The sequence below is a fragment of the Condylura cristata genome, unplaced genomic scaffold (genome assembly GCF_000260355.1).
Source record: "Condylura cristata isolate star-nosed mole 26May11 unplaced genomic scaffold, ConCri1.0 scaffold00055, whole genome shotgun sequence".
In the NCBI taxonomy this organism is placed as follows: domain Eukaryota; kingdom Metazoa; phylum Chordata; class Mammalia; order Eulipotyphla; family Talpidae; genus Condylura; species Condylura cristata.
Genome location: NW_004567156.1, coordinates 780,422 through 788,451, shown reverse-complemented (window position 1 = coordinate 788,451; position 8,030 = coordinate 780,422). Strand labels below are relative to the sequence as shown.

The following is an 8,030-nucleotide window of genomic DNA, read 5'->3' as shown; positions in this document are numbered from 1 at the left end:
CAGCCCTGCTGACCTGTACCCGGCGACCTCTGAGAGCCGTCACCCCTTCTGATCCTGGGAACAATCTCCTGGTGCTATTGCCTCTGGCACTGTCCTGTCCAGTGTCCAGTGCTGTCCCCTGGCCTGTGGACAGCTGTTGTGGTTGCTGCAGTGTCACCTGGGCCGCCCCACTTGGGGTCATTAGGAGATCTGACCCCAAGGCTGTAGTCATGATGACAATATCACTCAAGAGGGGCCATGGAGCAGAGTGTTTCTGTTTCTTCCCACACACCTCAGACCTTCTCACTGAGAGGTTATTGCTACAGAGGGAATGAGGGGTCAGGTTAAAGCAAAAGGACAACTGTGGGCCCTCCCTGGTGGCGCAGCGGGTTAAAGCACTGCACTGAGAAGCTAAAGCCACTTCTGCATGAGTTCGATTCCCGCCTGCCCCGGAGGAGACCACATGGCGTGGCAGACCTCTCCTGACTCGCCTGCTGCTCCCCTCAGCAGTGTACCTCGTTGATCTGCCTGTTCTGCTCCCCACTCTGTCTCTGGTGAAGCCTCTCACCGTCCCTGAGCCTCTGGCCTGTACCCCAGTTCTGTATGTACAAATAAATAAATCTTTAAAAAAAAAAAAAAAGGACAACTGTGGCCATGAGTGCTGGGTATAGGGGGACACAACACGTGATTAGTGTAGCCCCGGAAGTGGGGGATCTCAGGACAGATGCCCTGGTGCCCTGGGGACAGGAACAGGGGCAGGGGGAAGATCCCCAGGGTGAGGCCTGTGAGCACGAGTGTGAGGGGCCTGCACGAGTGTTTAGGGTCCACGGTCAGCGCAGATGCTCCTGACTCCCACTGGTGGAGCTGCAGATGGTGAATAAATGTTTGTGAATTAAATCATGGAAGATGCTCAAAGGTCTGTGTGGGCCTAAAACAACATCAGGGGAACATCTGAGATTCTCTAATGAAGAAATAGCTTAGACTTTTCCAGAAATGATGATGTTCTTGTAGCAAACAGCAGCCATGGCTGTCAGCCCAGAGAGACTGAAGGACACGCAGGATGTGTGAGCTGCAGGGTGAGTGCCCACATCAGGCAGAAACGGCCTCTGCGGCCACAGACAGTGAGGGAACAGTAAGACAGATGCCCAGAGCCCCTCTCCCCATGTGGACACTGCAGACCCGGGGTGAGGTCACCACCAGCGTCCCATTAGCTGCTCTTCTACCCAGGGAGCAAGTGACCCCCAGACCAGCCCTCCTGAGACCCACTTCTCTCCTGGGAGGAGAAGCCACATTCTCCCCTTTGCCTCCAGAGTGGCTATGAGCAGTAAAGGTGCTCTGTGTGTGTTATAAGTCGGTAAAAATCTCAAGCTTTTCAATAATGTTCACTAATAACAATGGCACATCCTGGTGCCGGAGGAGAAACTGAGCCATAGTCGCTGATGTGACCTGCTCTGAGTCTGCCCAGGGGTGGCCCTGGCTCCTGTGTCTGTCAATGACCCTCTGACTCAGACTCTGGCTCCAGCAGTGGGGGATCCTGGCAAGGACTCACTTCACTGAAGCTCGGGGTCCCACAGATGGGAACTAGGGGGTCTCTCTTCTGAGTCATGGGCTCCTCCGAGAGACAGGACACCAGGCCTCTGTGCTGGGGGACAGTCTAGGCTCCTGCTCGGAAACACCCCTGTGGGGACACTATCTTATGGGGACCCTGCATCCTGGGGTGCTGGAGGGTCCCTGAGTGCAAGGGAAGAGCCTCCCTCTGCAGGAGGAGGGTGTCTGAGCCCTGAGGAGCACCAGGGGACACTTACCTCCCTGCACCACATTGTGTGGCTCATGAGGGTGGAAGATCTGTGTCCCCATGTGTCCCCGGATCTGCCCACTGAGGCCAGTAAGAGCTGAGGCAGGTGCTCCGGGCCCTAATCATGGCCCATTTCCAGTGCACAGCCTCCCTGACTCCCCTCACCCCCTCACTCCCCTTCTACTCCCCCTCCCCCGATTCCCCACCATCTAAGGCAACAGTTCTGAAAACAGTGCAGAAAATCTAGGATGATTGTCAACATGCAGGTTCCTGGACCCCCCTCAGTGGGCTGGATGCAGCTCCCTCTGGACAGATGAGGTCCAGGTGTTTGGGGATCCCACTTCGAGACTTGGTCTGAGAGCAGAGCTTTCAAATTTCTAGCCAATATGGAGGGATCTTGCTAAAGGACCCTGGTCCTTGGATTCTGGGGCTGGCCCTGAAATCCGTTCTCATGGGCGTGAGAGGTGTAGCATAAAGATTAAGTTTTAGTCTAGGTTGTTTAACTCTTTATCAAGGGGTTTGTCATATCATGTGCCCTTTGCCAGTGTCCAGAGCCCAGCGGTCCAGCCATCAGAGGGGATCCTGGGGCCTGAGTCTGAGTCCTCAGGGCCAGCATGTACCCGGGCCCAGCCCTGCTCCCCTGCATGCGCCGTCTCAGCACTGCGGGCTGTGGGCAGGTTCGCTCAGGCCAGGGGTCTGGGGCGCTCCTGGATATGCAGGATGGACCCCCTGAGCTGTCCCCGACATGAGAATGTTCGTTATCAGGGAGCGTGTCTGTCCTCGGGCCAAATCAAGAGAGTGGAGACCTGTGCCCGGCTCTCCATGCTGCCTGTGTGGGGTCCCTGTGTGGCCTCCAGTATGTGTCATTTCCAAAGGGGTTTTCTTTTTGCACTTTTCCTACTTTTTTAGATCTTGGCTCACAGAGACCTCTGTGGGTTGGGAAGTCAACCTATTTCTTTGTGCGATAGCTGGTATTATTTAGGATATGATAACAATAATGTAGGCACATTTTTTGGAATTATTTTATAGAATTTAGATTTGATTATTTCTACTGTAGATTAAGAAACCAGAGGGACGGTGTCAGAGGAAAGGTGGTGGTGTCCACTAAGGCCCTTCCTCACAGCCCGGCCCAGGGACAGTCCCCGAGTGTCTCCTCAGGGGCCTCTGCTGCCTCCTCTGAGTGAACAAAGGACTCGGTCATGGAGGGGGAGATCTGCCCTGTCCATCCTCCCTCCCGGGGTATCATGTGAGGGAGCCTCTGAGCTGCGTGCAAACAGCAGGGGCCAGCCCAGGGGTACTTGAGCCTGAGGAGTCCCAGGGCCCCTATTTGGGAAAAAAACTTGAATCACTAGAGGACACACAGGTCAGTGTCTGCCCTCCCGCTGTGAGTCCCAGGTCTAGCCTCAGTGACGGCTGTGGGCTCTCAGCCTGGCTGGTTCCAAATGATTCCACTGTGGCCCCCTTAGCCCAGTCTGGCCTCCTCAGGCCTCTTCTCCATCTCCGGAGTTCATCTATTCTTGGCTCTATGAGCAGGGAAGGCCCCTTTTCCCGCACAACACACACACACTCCTGCTTTCACTTGGGAGTTCGTGGGACCAGGCACCTTGTGAGGACACCCTGCCCCATTGGATCGGCACTGTGGCTGGAAATGGGAGATGATTAGGGCCTGGACAGCTGCCGGGCCCCTACTGGCCTCAGTGGGCAGTTCTGGGGACACGTGGAGAACACAGACCTCCCACACTGACTGTGCCATCCTCCTTGTCCCCACACCCCACATCCCTCACCCACTTCTAACCAGGCGCCTCCCTCAGTGATTGTCACACAGTCTCAGTCTCACCGCCCTCATCCCCTACCAGGACATACACCCCACAGGCCAGCAAGTTGGGCTGTGTTCAGGTCATTGAGGCTTCCCAAACACCAAACAGTCTGTCATGCACCTGATGCAACACTTAGTTTAGGACTGATCAGTGCAGACACTTCCCTGCTCTAGAGACAGTGTCCTGAGGTACACGCTGCACACCCCTCCGCTCACAGTGACATCAATGCCCCCTAGGTTTTTATCACAAATGCTGCTCTTCGCCCCCCCACTCCATCTTTTTCTCCCACACCAAATCTACACATCACAGCACACAAGAATGTTTCTCTCTTTAGAATAGAAGGTTCTAGGTTTATGGATCTTACTGTTAACTAACAGTGAACATAGCTTGGGTTTCACTTTCTCACCCCTTGAGTTTGGGCCCAGCCATACTGGATGACCAGACCTGAGGGCAGGGAGAGGAGGCAGCTGCAGAGAAGACAGAGCCCCCACAGGGACTGACCTAAGAGGAGGAGTTATCTGATACTCCTCTCTACTCAAGGTTGAAAAGAGGCAGAGGGAGGAAGGGGGCCCAGACTCTGGGCAGGTTAAGAGGAGGCTGGAGGCTGGAAGGGAAGGAAAGGGGCCAGGGCTGGGGAGGGCCAAGGGGGAGAACATGGGCGGTGAGGACGCTGAGTCAAGCCAGGTCATCCCTTTCCCCAGGCCCTGTGCCCCCACCCCCACCCCCAAGCCCCTTGCTCCTGCCTCCCGCCCCTGCACTCACTTGCCCAGGTCTCCTTAGGGCCAAGGCCCCAGAGAGCAGCAGTAGGAGAATTGGGGGGCCTCATGACCTGCGCTCTAGAATTGGGGGAGAATCTGAGTCCCACTAGAGCCTCAGAGATGCTGATTGGCGTCTCTGGAAACCCTTCAAGCAATGGGGAGTGAGAACTGGGGTGTATCTGGGCAGAAAGACCCTTCACATGTTGTGTGAGGAAGTGAAACCTGGGGAGAAGGACCCCCCCCAACAGTAAACTTCCAGCCTCAGACACTGGCCCTGGAGACTGAGACCTGAGGACCACTCCCACTGCCTAGGACTGCCCCCACCCCTCTCCTGCTCCAAGACCTTGTCACACAGAGCCCCTGAGAGCAGGCCAGGGGTGGGTCAGCGGTTTGCAAATATTTCTTTTCTGGATCTCTGTACAGCCTTACAAATTATTACGAACCCAGGTATAATTTTGTTTTGTGGGTATGGCTATAAATATTTACTTTACCAGAATAAAATTTTTATGAAGATGTTATTACCTCTTTACTTTAGATTTCAAGCTAACAAAGCATTTGCAAGAAAATAACTTTCCGTAAATAATAAGGATAATTAGATGTGTCTTCCTTATCTGTCTAATTAGATCTTTTAATTTTCTTTTCTTTTTTTTTAAAAAAGATTTATTTGCGCAGAACTGGGTACAGGCCAGAGATACAGGGGCGGTGAGAGGATTCCCCAGAGCCAGAGTTGGGAGCAGAACAGGCAGATCGAGGAAGTACACTGCTGAGGGGAGCAGTGGCAGGTCAGGAGAGGTCTGCCACACCATGTGGTCACCTCCGGGGCAGGCTAGGATGGAACTCATGCTGCAGTGGCTTTAGCTTCTTAGTGCTGTGCTTTAATTCAGTGCGCCACCAGGGAGGGCTAGATCTCTTAATTTTCATAGTTTCCCCCACATTTAATTTTTTTTGAAGCCTATGAAGAAAATACAACCTCATGGAACATGTAGCAATAGTATTTTAAAAAAGATTTATTTATTTATGCATACAGAACTGGGGTATAGGCCATAGGTGCAGGGGTGGTGAAAGGATTCAACATAGACAGAGTGGAAGCAGACCAAACCGATTAAGTGCACTGCTGAAGGGAACAGTGGGTACGTCAGGAGAGGTCTGCTGTGCTATGTGGGTCACCTCAAGGTGTAGATCAAACTCATGCTGAAGTGGCTTTAGCTTCTTAGTGCTACCAGGGAGGACCCAGCAATAGTATTTTAATAACCTTTTCAGATAATTGTGACTATTCAATTTTGTTACTAAATTATAGCTATATATGTAATAGTTTCTCAAAGCCTATTATTATTATTTTTTATTTAATAATATAATAGTTTATTTTTACATTATTTTGTGCCTTTTTCCATCTCAGTTGTAATCCCCTTGGGCTTCCCATCACCAAATCACCCATGTGCCATCCATTGCATTTCTCTCCCTCCACTGTTTTTGATCCCATTCCCCACTCCACCCCCATAAATTGTCTCTGGTATATAACTGTTCCTTATTATTATTATTATTATTTTCTCACCTGGTCCTTTATACTCCTGCTATGAGTGAAACCATTCGGTATTTTTCCTTTTCTATCTGGCTTATTCTACTAAGCATGAACTTTTCCAGCTCCATCCATGTCGCTGCAAAAGGCATGTGTTTTGCTTTTTTTTTTTTTTTTTTTTTTTGGTTGCTGAGGAATATTCCATTGTGTACATGTACCACATCTTTTTAATCCAGTCATCCACTTTTGGGCATTTGGGCTGTTTCCATGTCTTTCCAATTGTAAATAAAACAGCAATAAACATGGGGGTGCAGGTGTCTTTTTGAATCAGTTTTTTTGTGTCTTTTGGGTAGATACTTAGGAGTGGGATTGCTGGGTCATATGGAAACTCCATTTTTAGTAGTTTGAGGAACCTGCAAACAGTTTTCCATAGTGGTTGTACTAGTTTGCCTTCCCACCAGCAGTGCAGGAGAGTTCCTTTTTCTCCACATCCTCGCCAACATTTGTTGTTGTAGTTGTTTGAAGATGTGCCATTCTCACTGGGGTGAGGTGGTATCTCATTGTGGTTTTAATTTGCGTCTCCCTTATTACAAGTGATGTTGAACATTTCAAAGGCTATTTTTTTAAAGTGAGACCTGAAGCAATGTCACTATTTTCTATTCTGCTGTATTAATCCATAGGCCTCTCTTGCATATAAATGGATCTTGTACAAATATTTTTTTTTTTTAAAGTTATCATTATTTCAGTAGGGTTTATATATCCAGTATAATTACACTGGGATCAAGTTATTAAAATGTCCTATCTGGGTTTTTTTTTTTTTTTTTAACCACAGATCCCAAAGGAAAAATTAGTCTATACTGGAAGTTGTCAAGTTTATAGAGCTAGGACTCCATTGCCCACAGTTCTGGTTTCCTTTGGGAGTCTGCATTTATTTAAGACAACAAGTACTGTCAGTTCTCAACATTCATTTGATTCTTTTTTTTTTTTTAAAGATTTATTTGCACACACAGAACTGGAGTACAGGCCAGAGGTGCAGGGGTGGTAAGAGGCTTCATGAAGAGAGAGCGGGGAGCAGAACAGGCAGACTGATGAAGTACACTGCTGAGGGGAGCAGTGGTCAGGTCAGGAGAGGTTTGCTGTGCCATGTGGGCCACCTCCGGGGCAGGGTTCGAACTCTCGCTGAAGTGGCTTTGACTAGCTTGCAGTGCTGCCTTCTAACCACTGCGCCACCAGGGAGGGCCAGTCAGTTGATTTTTAAAAGGGACAGACTCAAATTCATTTGCAAGAAAGTGTCTACCAATTCAATGAGTCTAAGTAGCCATACTTTTAGCCATTTATTCCTCCAATTAAACAGGGGATTTCCTAACAGAGGAGGCTAATTCACTTCATACAATTTTTCCCCCCTGGGACACAGCCCTTTGGATGACAGCATATGCACCTATGTGCATTTCCATGTCAGCGTTTAGTACCTTTAAAAAATGTGGCTTTCACCATAAAATACCTGGAAGCAAAGATGGGAGAAACACTACGTGACATACACCTCAATAGCATCTGTAAAGATAGAGCACCCAACACAATGATAGTGAAGGAAAGGGTAAACAGATGGGACAACATCAAGTTAAAGAGCTTCTGTACAGCAAGAGACAATACACAAAGCATACATACATCCCACTGATTGGGAAAGAAATTTTCTCACACAATGCTAGCAATAAAGGATTGATCACAAAGATATACAAAGAACTGATGAAACTCAACAAAAATAAACAACCCCATCAAAAAATGGGCAGAAGAGCTAAAAAGACACTTCTCCAAAGGGGAAATGCAGATGGCCAACAAGCATATGAAAAAATGTTCAACATCACTCATCATAAGGGAGATGCAAATGAAAACCACAATGAGATACCACCTCACCCCAGTGAGAATGGCACATCTTCAAACAACTAGCAACGAATGTTGGAGAGGATGTAGAGAAAAAGGAACTCTCCTGCACTTCTGCTGGGAATGCAAACTAGTACAACAATGATAGAAAACTGTTTGGAGGTTTCTCAAACTGCTTAGCATGGAGCTTCCATTATGACCCAGCAATCCCACTCCTAGGTATCTACCCAAAAGACACAAAAATACTGATTCAAAAAGACATCTGCACCTCATGTTTACTGCTTGCT

The 8,030-nt window shown here is 49.1% G+C and overlaps 1 pseudogene; it reads left to right on the top strand.

Annotated features, from left to right (window-relative positions):
- Nucleotides 1-1,039: 1,039 nt before the first annotated feature.
- Nucleotides 1,040-8,030, top strand: part of LOC101637116 — an 85,943-nt pseudogene continuing 78,952 nt past the window's right edge.